This window comes from Macaca nemestrina, chromosome 6, assembly GCF_043159975.1.
Source record: "Macaca nemestrina isolate mMacNem1 chromosome 6, mMacNem.hap1, whole genome shotgun sequence".
NCBI classification, from domain to species: Eukaryota; Metazoa; Chordata; class Mammalia; order Primates; family Cercopithecidae; genus Macaca; species Macaca nemestrina.
The window spans coordinates 93,312,971-93,333,031 of record NC_092130.1 but is presented as its reverse complement, the minus strand read 5'-3'; the positions used below and the strand labels follow the sequence as shown (position 1 = coordinate 93,333,031).

Here is a 20,061-nt window from a genome sequence, read left to right as displayed (position 1 = left end):
TATGCTGAGCACCTAAATAATGACTGTCCTCTTTGTCAAATGGCTACATACACATAGCTCTTGTATTAATGAAAATCAAAGTTATGGGCATTTGCATAAGGAAGATTACTAATATTACTGGCTTGTCCTATGTTTCCCTGGAAATATAGGTAGCTACCTAAATGAACATTTTCATTAATAAAAGGCCTTATAACTGAACTACAATTTTTTTTCACTCCCCAGACAAGAAGAATACAAGGGAAAAAGGAGTCTCTGGAAGGGAATTAGAGTGCCCACAAAACCAACTTCAACAACGTTATTGTTTTACCTAAGGCAGGCTGCAGTGGAGTGATAACATCAAGGGCACATGCGGGGTGATTTTAGACTAGAAAGTGAAATCAAATGTGCAGAATAGGTTAAATAATGGCCAATTTTCTCAGAAAGAGAGAGTTTTTTTATTTACTACATATCCCCAGATATTTAAAATTTATTATACAGTTATTTTACTATAGAAGGTTGTGTGTGTGTGTGCATGCACCTATAAAAGTAAACAAATCAGATAGTTTACACACATGACCCAAATTACTGGCTAATTCTAAGCCCGAATATATAAACTTAAATTTTTTTCATTGGATTTATATAGAATTTTTCCTTCTGAAAGGTCAGAGATAGGAAATTGTATATGAACAAACAAAATATCTAATTGCTATTCATTCTTTCTTAGCTTCAAAGCTAAAGAAGTAATGTTATTTTACATTTACAGTATTATTAGTGCACTGCTTTCTTCAAAGAGCTATTTTCTAGAAGACCACCCAGAAGTTTCAACTAATTGAGGAGGCAATCTTCAGTTTACTTAAATAGGAAGGCTACGTGGGACACATTCCTGGCATCAGTACTCCTCTGTCGTATCTATTTGTGCTGGATATAATGCAAACGGCAATGTTAAATTCTGAAAATACCCTAGACTGTTTCCCCCCTTCAAACAACCAGAGCAAAAAATAGTTAATTTCAGATACCTTTTTCAGAAAGATTGTTTTATAATCTGGGCTTTGAAAATTCCAGGAAAAACGAGCCACCCAAGGCGATCATAAAAGCCAAAGTTACAGATGTGGAAACAGGTTTTTTAGTAGTGTGATGGATTTCTGAGACTGGGGAAAGTGTAAGATGTTATTTGAAGTGGAGCATTTAAACCACAGAATTAGCTGTTTGGTCATGGGAGAAACATCTGTAAATGGGAACTAAAAGGTTTTATGAACGATTCTTTGAGAAATATGTTGGAATCTAGAATAAGTAAGATTCGGGGTAATTTCTATGTGGAGATACGTTAATGCTGTTTTCACAGATTTCATTGTAACATGCTATGGTTTATTAAATTGGTTTTATATATTTAAAAAGTCACATATTTTTCTTTTCAAATAAGGCCTTTCCATTTTTATCTGCTAATTTATGAATCCGCGCACCCCCTGATGTTCTCTTCCTTAGGGAAAAAAATATCTGACGTAATTTCAATATTGTTAAAGACATTGAAAACTATTTATATAACTATTGTATATTCAGGCATATCATTATGATCAATTACTAAATCTAGTCCTTTAATACTATCCTGAGTATTTTATTAAAATAAGTCACGTATTTTTATTATTAAGTTTTATATGCATGCATGTATTATTTTAGAGAAACTAGAAAAATGAAGAAAAGTAAAACTATGAAAATAAAACCACCCAGGACTTCTGTTTCTGATCCAGATGAAATAAGAGGCGCAGCATTTACCCTTCTTTCTTAAACAACTAAAAAGTTAATGGACATAATACAGGAAAAAAAAAAAGACACTCAAGATATTAGACATCAGGCAAAGAACAGTAACTTCTGATTAATAGAAAACAAATGAGGTGAGTCATATAATTGTCCCAATTTATTGCCTAAAGAAAGTTTTCATACAGTACAGGAAGAAGGAACCTACCTAGAGCCTGTTCAAAAACTTGAGTTGAGGCGATGAGAGCCAAGAGTTCTGAAAATTGACGGTTCCTAGAGGTTGCAAGTCACAATAATAGAGATGAGAGGAAAGGAGAGAGTGATGCAGACTTAACTTGGGATATTTAGAGTTTTCTCCTAGAATATTCAGTTGAGGACTGACCAGTGCATATGTGTGAGAAATCTATCCAAGTCTAAGGAAAAAATGATCCTAAAGGATTAGTCTTCACCCAGCACTGGCAATAGCACCTGTTTCCAATAGGCAGTCTAAAAAGCCTCATAATTCTTGGAGAAGGTTTAAAATCTTAAGAAGAATCTTTACTCAATAGTGGAGGGAAAAGTAATACTAAACTTATGACAGCTCTAGGGCCACCTAACACAGTTTAAAAGAGTGATCTGAAAGAATCACACTGTTTCTAAGTACCTTAACCATATCTCTGAACAATGTATAGTAGTATTTGTAGGGATAGGAAGTATCCAACCTTAAACAAGTAAAATTTAAAACATACGGAATCCAACAGAAAGCTACTGGGATTGCAAAGAAGCAGGGCATACCAATAATAATAATAATAATAATAATATGAAGAAGAAGAAGAAAACTTAGTCAATGGACAGACCCAGAAATTATAAAAATGATAGTAGATATACACAATAGAAATAGATAAGAACATTAAAATGCTATTATATTCATATTTCAAATGTTCAAGAAGCTAGAAGAATTATTGAATATGTTACATAGAGGCACGTAAAAGACATTTATAACCGGCCTATATAAAACATTTAGAAATGAAAATGACATTGTCTAAGATAAAAAAAAATTGAATGGGATTAATAGCAGGTTAAACAATTCAGAATAAAAGAGTGAAGTTGAAGATGTTGTAATAATCAAAACTGTCCAAAATGAAGCAGAGAGAGGAAAAATGGCTGAAAAGTAAAAAGGAAAAGAGCATCTCTAAACTGTGGGACAGCTTAAGTGGCCAAAATAATATGTAATTGGAGTCTCCAAAAGAGAGAAGGGGCAGAAAAAAATTTGAAGAAGTAATGACTGAAAAATTTTAAATTTGACAAAAACTATAAACTTACAGACCCAAGAAGCTCAGCAAATATTCTAGCACAAGAAACATGAAGAATATTAAACCAAAACCCTCAATAATGAAATTGCTTAAAGCCAGTGGTAAAGAGAAAATCTGAAAGAAAGGAAGAAAAAGACCCATTACTCACAGAAGAATAAAGGTAAAGATGAAGGCTGGTTTCTTACCTGAGACAAAGCAAGCGAGAAGACTGTGGAATAAGATCTTTAAAGCACTGAAAGAAAATTGTCCACCTAGAATTCTTTATCCTGCAGAAATATCGCTCACAAACAAAGGCAAATAAAGACTTTGTTAGACATACAAATCTAAAATAATTCATCAATAGCCTACATAGCAATAAATATTTAAGAAACTTCTTCATGCAGAAGAAAAATGATAACAGTTGGTAATCTGGATTTATGCAAAGAATGAAGAGCACTGACTACACTAACTATAAGTAAGCATATTTTTCTCATTATGTAAATGTTTTTCAATGATAATTGACACGTTAAGGTAAAAATGGTATGAATGTATGGTGGGGTTTTATATTTAGAAGCAAAATGCATGACAATACTTGTACAAAGACCATGTCTAGGGGATATAGAAATATATCATTGTAAGATTCTTATATTGATACTTTATGTGAAGTATAGTTGTCCCCCTTATCTTCAAGGGATACATTCTAAGACACCCTGTGGATGTTTGAAACTGTGGATAGTACCAAATCTTACATATAGTATGTTTTTTCCTCTACATACATACATATGATAAAATTTAATTTATAAATTAGGCACAGTAAGAAATTAACAATAATAAAATAGAGCAATTATAACAATATACTTTAATAAAAGTTATATGAGTATGGCCTCTCTCTCTCAAAATATTTTGTTATACTATACTCACCTCTTTTCTGACTGTCATTGACTGCTGGTAACTGAAGCCAAAGAAAGTAAAATTGCAGATATGTGAGCAGGACTACTGTAGTAAACTATCACCTGAAAGTAGACTGTGAAAAGTTAAGGTATATACTATAAAACCTAAAGCAGCCAGTAACAATTTAAACAATGACTCATAGCTAATAAGCCAACAAAGGAGACAGAATGGAATTTTTGGAAAATATTCAAATTATTTCAAAAGAAATAGAAAAAAATGAGGAAAGATAATGAAGAACAGAAGAGGCAAATAGAAAAATTAGCAAGATAGTGGATTCAGAGCCAAGCATATCAATATTTTAATTAAGTGTAAATCATCCAAAAACCTCCATTGAAAGGCAGAGATTGTCAGATTGGATTTAAAAGAACCACTATATATATTTTTAAGATACTCAATCTAAATAAAAAAGACAAGAATATATGACAAGTAAAAGGATGGGAAAATACATAATATGCTAACACTAACCAAAAGGGAGACAGAGACATTATATTAAAATCAGACAAAATAGATTTCAGAATAAGAAATATCAGCAGGGGAAAAGAGAGCAATTTCTTAATGATAAAGTGTCCAATCATCAGGAGAATATTACAACATGAAAAATGTATGCTTCTAATAACAGAGGTTCAAAATACCTGAAGCAAAATGAGATAGAATTATGAAAGATTAGAACATCCCTTTATCAACAATTGATGAAATAAGTAGACAGAAAAATCAGAAAACATACAGAAGACTTGAATACTGTAAACCAACCTCACCTAATTGATATTTATAGAACATTCTACTCAACAAGAGCAAATACACATTCTTTTCAAATGTATACCAACCACTTACCAAGATAAACTATATTCTGGGTCATAAGATGATTTTCAATAAATGCAAAAGTATTTACATGAGGCAAAATATATTCTCTAAGTATAGAATTAAGGTGGAAATCAATAACAAAAAGATATGTGGAATACTTCTATCTATTGGGAAACTAAAGCACAAAATTTTAAGTAACTCAAGGGTCAATGAAAATATCAAAAGGGCTATTAAAATTATTTTAAACTGAATTAAAATTAAAACATAGCATATCAAAATCTCTGGGATGCAGTGAAGTAGTACTTCATTTAAAAAGTATCCCCTAAACACATATTAGAGAAGAAAAGTTTCAAATCAATGACTTCAGATTCCACATTAAGAAACTAGAAAAAGAAGAGGATATGAAACCCAATGTAAACAGAAGAAAATAATAATAATATCAGTGTAAAATAAGTGAAAACAAAAGATGGTTCTTTGAAAAGATCAATATAATTAATAAACCTCTATACAAGCTAATCTGATAAAATATAAAAGACATGAATTATCAATATAATGAATGAGGTAATATCTCTATCAATTCTATAGAAATAAACAATAAGAAAATATTATGAAACTTAATTTTAATAAATTCAGTGAATTAAATGAAATAGTGAAATTCTTTGAAAGATAAAAATTGCCAACACTCACACAAGAAAAAAAAATAGCCCAAATGCCCTATATCTATTTTTTAAAAATCAAATTTTTAGTTTAAAAATTCCCATGAATAACAACAAAAATGAACAAACAAATAACCAAAACCAATTTCAGGCCTGAGTGACTTCACCAGGGAATTTCACCAAACATTTAAAGAAGAAATAATATCAACTTTACACAAACTCTTAGATTAAATTGAAGAGGAGGGAATATTTCCCAATTTATTCTATGAGGTTAGCACTATTTCAATACCAAAATCAGACAAAAACATTTCAAGAAAAGTAAATTATGGATCAATTACCCTCACAAACATAAAGGTAAAGAATTTTAACAAAATTTTAGCAAATCTAATCCAAAAAGATATAAAATGGATTAATACAAAATAGAATTTATCCCAGAAATTTAAGGTTTTCTTTACATTAGAAAATCAATGTAATTCATTATATATATATTTTTGAGACAGAGTCTCGCTCTTGTCACCCAGGCTGGAATGCAATGGCGTGATCTCGGCTCACTGCAACCTCCGCCTCCCAGGTTCAAGCGATTCTCCCGCCTCAGCCTCCCGAGCAGCTGGGATTACAGGTGCCCACCACCATACCCGGCTAATTTTTGTATTTTTAGTAGAGATAGGGTTTCGCTATGTTGGCCAGGCTAGTCTCGAACTCCTGACCTCAGGAGATCTACCTGCCTCAGCCTCCCAAAATGCTGGGATTACAGGTGTGAGCCACCACACCCAGCCGTAATTCATTTCATTAAGAAATAGAAGGCCGGGCGCGGTGGCTCAAGCCTGTAATCCCAGCACTTTGGGAGGCCGAGACGGGCGGATCACGAGGTCAGGAGATCGAGAGACGATCCCGGCTAACACGGTGAAACCCCGTCTCTACTAAAATGCAAAAAAAATTAGCCGGGCGTGGTGGCGGGCGCCTGTAGTCCCAGCTACTCGGGAGGCTGAGGCAGGAGAATGGCGTAAACCCGGGAGGCGGAGCTTGCAGTGAGCTGAGATCCGGCCACTGCACTCCAGCCTGGGTGACAGAGCAAGACTCCGTCTCAAAAAAAAAAAAAAAAAAAAAAAAAAAAAAAAAAAAAAAAAAAAAAAAAAGAAATAGAAAGATAAGACACATCAATCAAACGATTGCTCGACAGATAAAACAGATCCCTAAATAGATGTGTATATATATAATTTATTTATTTATAATATATTTTTATATATACATCTATTTAGTGTATCTATTTTCCTGTATCTATTTTCCTGTATCTACTGGGATGTTTATGTAAATATATATCTCTATATCTCTATAAATATATCTCTATATATTTATATTTATATAAACATCTCAATAGATACAGGAAAAGTATTTGACATAATCCAACATCCATTCCAAGTAAAACTCTTAAAAAAGAAGCAATAAAAAGGAACTTCCTCAATCTGATAAAGGGCATCTATGTTCAACCCACAGCTAACATCATATTTAATGGTGAAAGACTAAATTATTTATTCCTAAAACCAGAAAAAAGGCAAGCATTTATGTTTTTACCATTTACTTTAAACATCCTACTGGAGGTTCCCAGAGAGTTGAATTAAGGCAAGAAAAAGAAATAGAAATCAAACAGATTGGAAAGGAAGAACTAAAACTTTTTATTTACAGACGACATGACTACACAGAAAAATCATATAAAATCTACAAAAAAGTTACTGTAACCTATAAACTAATTTTGAAAGTTGCTGAATATATGATCCATGTGCAAACATCAATTATATTTTTATACACTGGTAATGAATAATCAAAAATTGAAATTTAAAGAATGCCATTTACCAAAGCATAAAAATATTTAGGGAAAAGCAGCCAACAAATATGCAAATTGTACTCTGAAAGTTACAAAGCATGTTCAGATAAATTAAATGAGACATAAATAAATGGCAAGATATGGTATTTTCATGAAACAGGCTCAATATCGTTAAGAGATTCGGTCTTCCCAAGTTGACCCATAAATTCAATGCATTCAAATCAAAATTTTAGCCCACATTTGGTAGAAAGGTACAAGGTAATTTTAACATTCATATATAAATGTAAATTCCCTGGAATAGCCAAAACGTTTTAGAAAAGGAATTTACAAAAGAAAGAACAAAGTTGAAAGCACAAAGAGTTGTGCTACTTGACTTTAAGACTTATAATAAAGTTATAGTAATTAAGAGAGTATGGTATTTGCAATGTGGTATACAAAAAGACCAGATACAAAATTTTAAAAAGAATTTCATTCATATAGCCAAACTGCTCTTCAGAAAGGTTCTCAAGTTTCATTGCTACCAATAGATTCAATAAAGAAAATACTCTTGCCTATGTATAATTTTATTTAAATATATAAATTTGATAGACAAAAATTTGGTAGGCTTATGTTTGTATTAATTTGCTTTGCTCTAATTACAAATGACATAAAAAAATTTTGTCCATGGTCATCAGTCACTTATATTTCTCCTTTTGTGAATTGCCATATTTTAACTGTTGCCTATTAATTGCTATTGAGTTTTGAAACATTAAAAAACTAATGTAATTTGTATGCCATAAAATGCACTCTTTAAGCATACAATGCAGTGGTTTTTAGTACGTTCCTCAAGTTGCGCAACCATTACCACTACCTGTTTCCAGAACATTTCCATCACCCCTAAAATAAACTGTGTACCCATGAGCTGTTATTGCCTATTCCCTCCCCTAGCAGGACCCCTGGCAACCAATAATCTACTTTCTGTCTCTATGGATGCCTATTCTAGATGATTCAATGAATTTAATGATTTAAACAAATTTAATGATTCAATGAATATTCTAGATGATTCAATGAATCTATTCTAGATGATCCAACAAATCATCTAGAATAGGCAAATTCATAGAGACAGATGTATTGATTGATGTAAATTGAATCATATAATTTGCGGTCCTTTTATGCCTGGCTTCTTTCACTTAGCATAATGTTTTCAATGTTCATTCTGTAGCAAGTATCAGTACTTCATTCTTTTTATGAGTGAATACTCTTCCATTCCATCTATATAGGTACCACATTTTATTTATCCATTCATCAGTTGATGGACAATTGGGTTATATCCACTTTTGGGCTTTAATGAATAATGCTGCTATTAATATCCATGCACAAGTTTTTGTATGAACATACTTTTTAATTCTGGGCATTATCTACCTAGCAATGGAATACGGTAACTATATGTTGAACTCTTTGAGAAACTGCCAAACTGTTTTCCAAAGCACTGCACTATTTTATGTTCCTGCAACCATGCATGAGGGTTCCAACTTCTCCACTCTCCACATCCTCACTGACACTTATTATTGTCTGCCTTTTTCATTATAGCCATCCCAGTGGGTATGAAGTGATATCTCATTTGAGGTATGATTAGTATTTCCCTAATGACTAATGATGTTGACTGTCTTTTGATGTGATAATTGGCCATTTGTACATCTCTTTGGAAGAAATATCTATTCTGATCTTTTGTCCATTTTTCAATTGGGCTGTTTATTTTTAATTGTTGAATTAGAATTTTTTATATATTCTGGGTACATATTAGCATGTGATTTGCAAACATTTTTCTCCCAATCTTTTGGGATGTCTTTTTATTTTCTTGATATTGTCCTTTGAAGTACTAATGAGGCCTCATTTATTAATATAACTTTGGTTGCTTGGCTTTTGGCGTCATATGTAGGAAACCACTGCTTAATCAAAGGTCATTAATATTTACACTTATGTTGTCTTCAAAAGTTTTATTGTTTTAGTTTTTATATTTAGTCTTCAATCTATTTTGAATGAATTTTTGTTTATTTATTTTTTTTCAATTGTTATTTAGTTTTTATTTCATAATCATAAACTTAACTCTGCAATCCAGCTAGGCATGGGAGAGAACAAGGAAAACATGGAACCCAAAGGGAACTGCAGCAAGAGCACAAAGATTGTAGGATACTGCGAGCAAATGGGTTGGAGGGGTGCTCTCCTGAGCTACAGAAGGAATGGTCTGGTGGTTAAGATAAAATACAAGTCAAACTTATTCGAGTCGTCCACAGTCAGCAATGGTGATCTTCTAGCTGGTCTTGCCATTCCTGGACCCAAAGCGCTCCGTGGCCTCCACAATATTCATGCCTTCTTTCACTTTGCCAAAGACCACATGCTTGCCATCCAACCACTCAGTCTTGGCAGTGCAGATGAAAAACTGGGAACCATTTGTGTTGGGTCCAGCATTTGCCATGGACAAGATGCCAGGACCTGTATGCTTTAGGATGAAGTTCTCATCTTCAAATTTCTCCCCATAGATGGACTTGCCACCAGTGCCATTATGGCGTGTGAAGTCACCACCCTGACACATAAACCCTGGAATAATTCTGTGAAAGCATGAACCCTTATAACCAAATCCTTTCTCTCCAGTGCTCAGAGCACGAAAATTTTCTGCTGTCTTTGGAACCTTGTCTGCAAACAGCTGGAAGGGGACGCGGCCCAAGGGCTCGCCATCGACGGCAATGTTGAACATGGTAGGGTTGACCATGGCTAGTATTAGGGGACTTTCCTGGGCGGCAGCGTCTGCAAAGCGGCCGAATTTTTGTTTATAATGTGAGGTAGGGTCCAACTTCATTCTATGTCTGTGGCTATCTACTTATCCCAGCATCTCAGGTTTCCACTGAGAAGTCTGCTGCCAGACATACTGGAACTCCATTGTATGTTATTTGTTTCTTTTCTTTTTCTGCTTTGTAAGCAGTATACTTTCCTCATTGAATTTTCTTGGTACTCCTGTCAAAAATCTGCTATTGATTTTTAAAAACTCTTTGCATATTAAAGATACTGCTTCTTTTTCTGTGGCATATGTTTAAAAAATTTCCCTTTATTTTGATTTATAGTTTTTATGTCTAGAATTAATGAACATTTATGGAACTAAATCTATCAGTGTTTTCTTTAATGAATTATTCTGCCATTACTATTATAAGAAATCCACCTATAGTTCCCCTAGTAGTAGTTTATGAAAATAATATAAATAGCTACCAATTGTTCATTACTTTCTATGGTGCTTTACATCTATTATCTTGGTTTTACATATATAGTATCTTGACTACAAACACTATGATGCAAATATTATCAAAAATTCTATTTTATAATGGATAATAAAACTCAGGGCTTAAGTAATTTGCAGAACTGATACACAGTAAAAATCTTAATTAGAATTTAAATTCAGGTCTACTTGACTCCACAGTACAATCTCTAAAATAAGTGAAATGAATTTGAACTTCATCAGCATGGATATAAAAGGTTTCTCCAAAATTCTTCTAATACAATATCTTATACATGATACTCAATTCTATTTAAAGAGCAGCATTTTTCAATTAAGTAGAAATATAATATTTTTAGCAGAGAATATACTATTTTAAATTTTTAAAAAACTTATTAAATGTGTTTTAAATTCCCATTTAGTATATAAGATATGAAACATCAAATTCACTGTTGTGTATAAATTATTAACCATTGATGAAAAAAAGTGCTAAGGCAGTAAAAAATGAACTTTGTCATACAAAGAGTACATTAAATGAAGAGGCTTTGAGAATGTAAAGAGCCAAACGTAAAATATGTATATAAATAAATGCAGTATACTTTACCATCAAACAACTATTGAAGGAGACTATTTTTCTCAAATGTGTCCAAAATGTTTGTTAAAACTATACAGTGACTCTACTTTATTAGGGCAATGTACATAGTGGCTGCTTGCTCTGAATGATGCCTTCCAGCAAAGGTGTCCTTAAGAAAGAACTGTACAGTTTAGATTGTAAATCACCAAGGCCCAGGATGCCACTATTTTACTTCTAGCAGAAATCCTGCGGGCTAGTTAGAAAACTGCTCTGCTACTGAGAGATCTTTAATCAAAAGGTGTAAATGTTCCCCAGAGCATGAATATAATTATGTTAAGATCTAAACTCCACAGTCAATATACTGAGGCATTTTATGTATGCGTACATGTTTTTCCAATTGTGTATCAGAGCCCAGATGATAAAAAATGTTTTACCACCCATTCAAATCTAACTTTTCTGTCCTCTTCACCAATATGCCAAAAATTCAGATTTGTGATTCATGGGAACATTCTGCTACATAAATGAAATGTGTACACAAAGAAATACCTGATTTCTGATATATTGAATATTAAATCAATCCTGCTCCATAGTTTCTGAAAATAAGCTTAACAACCAATTACACTATTGATAATAATAGGAGCATGAAGCAAGCTACACTTCTACTTTAACATTGAGAGCAGAGTACGGAAATGCTTCCTGCTGGCAAACTGAAACAATTGTTTTATTTAAAAACTACGCCTTCACCCCTGTAAGCCCAGCACTGTGGGAGGCCGAGGTGGGCAGATCATGAGGTCAAGAGATCAACACCATCCTGGCCAACATGGTGAAAACCCGTCTCTATTAAAAATACAAAAATTAACTAGGTATGGTGGCTCATGCCTGTAGTCCCAGCTACTCGGGAGGCTGAGGAAAGGTGGAGGTTGTAGTGAGTCATGACTGTGCCACTGCACTCCAGCCTGGGTGACAGGGTGAGACTCCATCTCAGAAAAAAAAAAAAAAAAAAAAAAAAAAAAAAAAAAAAAACCACCTCCACCGCAACAAAAATTACACGTATCTACTCTGATACTGCATACAAATAAAGATTTTTTTTTTAAGAGAAAAGCATGGAATTCCAATTATTGCCAATGTGTCATGCTTGAAGGACCCTTTTCCCATGCATCAGTTTGAGGTGACAATTACTGGTTTATAGCAATATCCATCACCATTCAAAATTTAGAATATTATTACGCAGGAGTCACATACTGTTCACCTCTCATCCTCACCATGGACACTGTCATCCTGGTGTAGGCAAGGAGGAATAGAGAAAGGAGAAAATTTTGCAAAGGAGGAGAAAAATTTGCCAAGAATATATAGTAATATAAATTAAGGTCACATTTTGCTTTATACCAATTACAGTAAATTGGTATTTTCCTTTAAATGTTTATGTCTCAAACTCTCCCTTCAAACTGTTTTGTTTTACTTTTGGGCGACTAATGTACTACCATTCATAATGACTATTAGACTAAGCTAGGTTTCAATTTTTGCTGTGATATATCAGTTTAAGGATTCAGATAGTGAATGATGGCACAAAGCTCCTCTCATTCTGCTCTCTGAAAATTAATTTGAAATAGTAACCATATGAAATGAAATTAGGACACAGTAAAATAGTGCAGGTGATTAATGCCTTCTATTTTCAAAATAAAGTTTTTGAACTCTGCATTAACATTTATTTTGCATTTCTCTCGTGCACTAGCTATTAGTTTAATAAAAGGAGACCTTTCCAGTGACAAGGACATTATCTTATTAATTTCTCTAATTCTGTTACACTATCAGTCAAGAGGTTTACTTCCAAGAGATACTAATATAAGCAAAAGTTTTCCTTTTAGTCTTATAGTTTCAAGGCTCAAAGCCTGTATATGGGTAGTAAAGCTAATACTAGACTAATTGCAATGTGACTTGAGAGCTAGAATAGAACCATCTGCAAAATTTGGAATGATGTGACCAAAATAACAAAATTTTACAGGAAAATCATAATCCTTTGCATTTAGAAATAAATGGCCCAAATATGGAAAAGCTATTAAACTTATTTCGTGTAGCTTCACAAGGCAAAATTAGACCAAGTGGGTGGAAGTTAAAAAATCAAATTTTGCACAATGTCAGGAAGAATTTCCTAATAAGTCATCTAAAAGTGAAATGAATTGCCCTGTGAAATACACAGTGCTTTCTGCCACCGCAGGTGTTTAGGCAGATCAACAAACATCTGTCTATCGTATTACACAAGGGACTTGAGAGTAGGTGGTTTGGAACACATTTGGTCCTTTGATCTCTATAATTTAAAAACTGACCTTTCAGCTCAGAATTTTGAAGGATGTAAAGATGGATAAAACAAACCATTAACAAAGACACTGTAAACTAATAACTAAAAGAAAACTAATAACTAAAAGACATTTCAACAATTGATTATATTCAACACATAAAAAACTATATGAGGCTGGGCACAGTGGCTCAAGTCTGTAATCCCAGGAATTTGGGAGGCTGAGGCGGGAGGATCACTTGAGGTCAGGAGATCAAGACTAGCCTGGCCAACATGGTGAAACCCTGTCTCTACTAAAAATACAAAAATTAGCCAGATGTTGTGGTCCCAGCTGCTTGGGAGGCTGAGGCAGGAGAATTGCTTGAACCCAGAAGACGGAGGTTACGGTAAGCCAAGATCGCTCCATTGCACTACACCATGGGCGACAGAGAGAGACTTCAACTCAAAACAAACAAACAAACAAAAACAAACAAAAAACAACTATATGAAGTAAGGGAGGTACACATAAAATGTTAAGAGAGAACTGAGAAAGAGGTGATTAATTGCAGCTAGTGGTACAATACAAGGTTTCCTGAAGGAAGTGTTACATTAATGATGAGAGCATGAGCCATGTTTCAGGTGGGAGGGATGAAATGATAAGGGATTCCTGCTTGAGAGAAGTGTATGGGCTCAGAATTAGAGCAGTATAACTGCATAAATGTTTGGGAAGAGAAGTCAGATATCCTGAGAGATTTTAATGATTTGAATCTTTGTGATAAATTTGGCATTTACTTTGGTTGCCAAGGCCTGCCTTTCACGGCTTAAAAAATAGAGATAACATTGTCAAATATCCTACATAAATTATAAACTTTTCAGTCATCATTTTTCGTTTTATAATTTAAAATAACACTAGATAGTGATAAAGATGGATATGAACATCTCAAACTGCTTCCAGAATTTTGTCTTGTTAGCAATAAGATTGTACAGCATCTGCAAAAGATTGCAGGAACTGAGTCCCCACTAAAATTTATCTCAGCGCAGCCTCTTCAGGGAGAGAGGCACACCGATAATCCCTCTAGGCTTGAAGAGTTTGGTCTTTCAGAGAAAGCAGGCCACGAAGGTAAGGGTTACCCAGCCCACTGATTTTTGGCATTTCTTAAAGTGGTAAGAAAAGGAAATTTTCCAACTAGCTAATTTTCTTTTTTTCTTTTTTTTTTTTGAGACGGAGTCTTGCCCTGTCGCCCAGGCTGGAGTGCAGTGGCGGGATCTCGGCTCACTGCAAGCTCCGCCTCCCGGGTTCATGCCATTCTCCTGCCTCAGCCTCCCCAGTAGCTGGGACCACAGGCGCCTGCCACCGCGCCCGGCTAATTTTTTGTATTTTTAGTAGAGATGGGGTTTCACCCTGTTAGCCAGGATGGTCTCGATCTCCTGACCTTGTGATCCCCCCGCCTCGGCCTCCCAAAGTGCTGGGATTACAGGCATGAGCCACCGCGCCCAGGCTTTGGTGTTTATTCTATTGGGGCATTGTAGTGCTTCTTGAATCTGTGACTTGTTGGACAGCCACAGACGTTATTTCTAAAATATTTTTTCTGCCCCATTTGCGTTTACTCCTTCTGAGATGCCTGTTTCTGTATCTCACATGTCTGTTACTACCACTAGCCCCTGCTCCTGGAAGTTTCATTTTTCTCTCCGATTTTAGCCTGGTTATTTTTGTCAGACCTATTTTCCAGTTTACTAATCATCTCCTCAATGTTTCTAAACTTTCCTAAACTCATGTATTGAGTTTTTAATTTTAGTCATTACATTGTTTTTAATTCTAGAATTTCCAATTTGAATGATTTTTTTTGTAGTTTCCAGTTCTTTTTAAAAATTCTCTATTTTAATATCTAATTTCTGTGCTTGCTTAAGTAGCACACACACTAAAATTGGAATGATTAGCATGGCCCCTGTACAAGGATGACATACAAATTAGTAAAGTGATCTGTATTTTTTCATAAGTATTATCAGCATAATAGACCAAGCTGAGGGAAGATTCTCAGAACTTGAACACTGGCTCTCTGAAATAAGACAGTCAGACTTATGAGGACTTACAAAGAAAAAAGAGTGAAGAAGAATGAACAAAACCTCCAAGAAGTACGAGATTACGTAAAAGAACTAAATCTACAAATCATTGACATTCCTGAAAGGGACGGGGAGAAAGCCAACAACTTGGAAAGCAGATTTCAGGATATCATCCTAGAATCTGGTGGGGGGTCTCTGTATTTCCTGAAGTTGACTGTTGGCCTTTCTGGCAAGTTTTGGGAAAGGCTCAGAGAGGCCACAGTTAACTTCAGGAAATACAGAGAACCCCTGCAAGTTTCTACACAAGAAGAACATCCTAAAGACACATAATCATCAGATTTTCCAAGATGGAAATGAAAAAAAAGAGTGTTAAAGGCAACTAGAAAGAAACGGCAGGTCACCTAGAAAAGGGAAGCCCATCATACTAACAGCAGACCTCTCAGCAGAAACCTTACAAGTCAGAAGAGATTGGGGTGCCTATATTCAACAGTCTCAAAAAAAAAAAAAAAAAAAAAAAAAAAACCACACACACACACACCCACTTCAAGCAAGAATTTTATGTCCAGCTGAACTAAACTTCCTAAGTGAAGAAGAAATAAGATCCTTTTCAGATATGCAAATGTTTAGGGAGTTCGTTGCCACCAGATCTGTCTTACAAGAGATCTTGAAAGGAGCACTAAATATGGCAAGGGAAGACTGCTACTAGCTAATACAACAGCACACTTAAATATATAGGCAAGTGACGCTATAAAGCAACCACACAAACAAGTCAGGGTAACAACCAGCTAACAACATGACAGGATCAAATCCACATAAATCAATACAAACCTTGAATGTAAATGGGATAAATTTCTCACTTAAAAGGCACAGAGTGGCAAACTAGATTAAAAAGCAAGACCCAATAGTATACTGCCTTCAAGAGAGATATCTCACATGTAAGGACACTCATAGGCTCAAAATAAAGGGATGGAAGAAAATCTACCAAGCAAATGGAAAACAGAAAAAAGCAGGAGTTGCAATCCTAATTTCAGACAAACAGACTTTAAACTAACAAAGATCAGAAACTAACAAAGAAGGGCATTACATAATATAAGGTGTTCAATTCACCAAGAAGAGCTGACTATCCTAAATATATATGCACCCAACATAGGAGCGCCCAGATTAATAAAGCAAATTCTTAGAGACCTGCAAAGAGACATAAGACTCCAACACAGTAATTAAATGGGACAGTTCAACATTCCTCTGACAGTATTAAGACAGATTGTCAAGGCAGAAAATTAACAAAGATACTTAGGATCTGAACTCAACATTGGACCAAATGGATCTGATAGACCTCTACAGAACTGTCCATCCGAAACAACAGAATATACATTTTTTTCTCATCGACGAATGGCACATTCTAAAACTCAGCCAATAATTAGATATAAAACAATGCTCAGCAAATGCAAAAGAACCAAAATCATACCAAACACACTCTCAGACCATACTGCAATAAATAAAGAAATCAAAACTAAGAAAATTGCTTGGCCAGACGCAGTGGCTCACGTCTGTCATCCTGGCACTTTGGGAGGCGGAGGCAGGTGGATTACAGGAGGTCAGGAGTTCGAGACCAGCCTGGCCAACATGACAAAACTCTGTCTCTACTAAAAATACAAAAATTAGCTGGGCATGGTGGCACGCACCTGTAATCCAGCTACTTGGGAGGCTGAGGCAGGAGAATCACTTGAACCTGGGAGGCGGAGATTGCAGTGAGCCGAGATTGCGCCATTACACTCCAGCCTGGGTGACAAGAGTGAAACTCCGCAAAAAAAAAAAAAAAAAAAAAAAAAAAAAAAAAAAAAAAAGAAAGAAAGAAAGCAAATTGCTCAAAACCATGCAGTTATATGGAAATTAAACAACATGCTTCTGAATGACTTTTGGGTAAATAATGCATAAAAGGCAAAAATCATGAAGTTATTTGAAACTAATGAGAACAAAGACATAACATACCAGAATTTCTGGGACACAGCTAAGGCAGTGTTAAGAGGGAAAGTCATAGTACTAATTGCTCACATCAAAAAGTTAGAAAGATTTCAAATTAATGACTAACATCATAACTGAAAGAATTAGGGAAGCAAGAATAAATCAACCCCAAAGCTAGCAGAAGACAAAAAACAATCAAAATCAGAGCTAAACTGAAGGAAACTGAAACACAGAAAAACACTCAAAAGATCAACAAATCTAGGAGTTGATTTTTTGAAAAAATTAATACGATAGACTGCTAGCTAGGCTAATAAAGAAGAAAAGAGAGAATATACAAATAAACATAATTAGAAATGTCAAAGAGGATGTTACCACTGGCTCCATAGAAATATTAATAAAAACAACCCTCAGAAACTACTATGAACACCGCTATGCACACAACCTAGAAAACCTAGAAAAGATGGATACATTTCTGGAAACATGCACCCTCCTAGGACTAAACCTGGAAGAAACGGATTCCCTGAAAAGACCAAAAACAGGCTCTGAAATTGAATCAGTAATAAACAGCCTACCAACCGCCCCCCCAAAAAAAAACAAAAACCCAGAGCCAGATGGATTCACAGCGAAATTCCACCAGATGTACAAGAAAGAGCTTGTACCATTCCAAAAAATCGATAAGGAGGGACTCCTCCCCAATTCATTCTATGAGGCCAGCATCATCCTGATACCAAAACCTGACAGACACAACAACGTCAAAAAACTTCAGGCCAATGTCCTTGGTGAACATTGATGCAAAAATCCCTAACAAAATACTTGAAAACGGAATCTAGCAGCACATGAAAAGCTAATCCATCATGTTCAAGAGTAGGCTTTATCCCCACGATTCAAGGTTGGTTCAACATATACAAATCAATAAATGTGATTCATCACATAAACAGAACTAAAGACAAAACCCACATGATTATCTCAATAGATGCAGAAAAGCCTTTCAATAAATTTCCACATCGCCTCATGTTAAAAACTCTCAATAAACTAGGTATTGAGGGAACATACCTCAAAATATTAAGAACCATCTATGACAAACCTACAGCCCACATTATACTGAATGGGCAAAAGCTGGAAGCATTCCCTTTAAAAACCAGCACAAAACAAGGATGCCCTCTCTCACCACTTTTATTTAACATAGTGTTGGAAGTCCTAGCCACAGCAATCAAGCAAGAGAAAGAAATAAGGGGAATTCAAATAGGAAGAGAGGAAGTCAAATTATTTATGTTTGCAGATGACATTCTATATCTAGAAAACCCTATAGTCCTGGCTCAAAAACTCCTTCAGCTGATAACTTCAGCAAAGTTTCAGGATACAAAATAAACACACAAAAATCACTAGCATTCCTATACACCACCAGGAGCCAAGCCAACAGCCAAATCAGAAACACAATCCCATTCAAAATTGTCACAAAAAGAATAAAGTACCTAGGAATATGACTAACCAGGGAGGTTAAAGATTTCTACAGTGAGGATTACAAGACACTGCTCAAAGAAATCAGAGAATACACAAACAAATAGAAAAATATCCCCCCCATGCTTATGGATAGGAAGAATCAATATCATTAAAATGACCTAGTGCCCAAAGCAATGTACAGATTCAATGCTATTCCTATCAAACTACCAGTGACGTTCTTCACAGAACTAGAAAAAACTATTTTAAAATTCATATGGAACCAAAAAAGAGTCCAAATAGCTAAGGCAGTCTTAAGGAAAAACAAGAAAGCTGGAAGCATCACATCACCCACCTTCAAACTACACTACAGGGCTACAGTAACCAAAACAGCAAAGTATTGGTACAAAAACAGGCACATAACCCAGTGGAACAGGATAGAAAGTCCCCAAACAAGACCACCCACCTAAGACCATCTGATCTTTGACAAAGCTGACAAAAACAAGCAATGGGTAAAAGACTCCCTATACAAGTGGTGCTGGGATAACTGGCTAGTGATATGCAGAAGATTGAAGCTGGATCTCTTCCTTAAGCCATATACAAAAATCAACTCAAGATTAATTAAAGACTTAAATGTAAAACTAAAAACTGTAAAAACTTTGAAAGATAATCAAGGCAATACCATCCTGGAAACAGGAACGGGCAAAGATATCATGACAAAGACATCAAAAGCAATCACAACAAAAGCAAAATTTGACAAATGGGATCCATTTAAACTTAAGAGCTTCTGCACAGAAAAATAAACTGTCAACAGAGCAAACAACCTACAGAATGGGAGGAAATGTTTGCAAACTGTACATCTGTAAGAACTTAAGCAAATTTACAAGAGAAAAACAAACAATCCCATTTAAAAGTGGGCAAAGGACATGAACAGACTTTTCCAAAGAAGGCATACATGGGGCCAACAAACATATGTTAAAAAGCTCAATATCACTGGTTGTTACAGAAATGCAAATCAAAACTACAATGAGATACCATCTCACACAATCAGAATGGCTATCATTAAGAAGTCAGAAAGTAACACATGCTGGTGTGGTTGTGGAGGAAAGGGAACACTTATACACTGTTGGCGGGAGTGTAAGTTAGTTCAAACATTGTGGAAAGCAGTATGATGACTCCTCAGAGAGCTAAACCAGAACTATCATTCCACCCAGCAATCCCAGTACTGGGTATATACTCAGAGGAATATAAATCATTCTACCATAAAGATACATGCACA

The 20,061-nt window shown here is 34.9% G+C and overlaps 1 protein-coding gene and 2 pseudogenes across 1 annotated transcript in view; 1 reads left to right on the top strand and 2 right to left on the bottom strand.

Annotated features, from left to right (window-relative positions):
- Window positions 1-20,061, bottom strand: part of LOC105475037 (hyaluronan and proteoglycan link protein 1) — an 82,414-nt gene that overhangs the window by 48,874 nt on the left and 13,479 nt on the right. The gene's annotated exons all lie outside the window — the stretch shown is intronic.
- On the bottom strand, window positions 9,504-9,981 carry LOC105475038 (peptidyl-prolyl cis-trans isomerase A pseudogene; annotated as a pseudogene).
- On the top strand, window positions 15,218-15,313 carry LOC112425465 (U6 spliceosomal RNA; annotated as a pseudogene).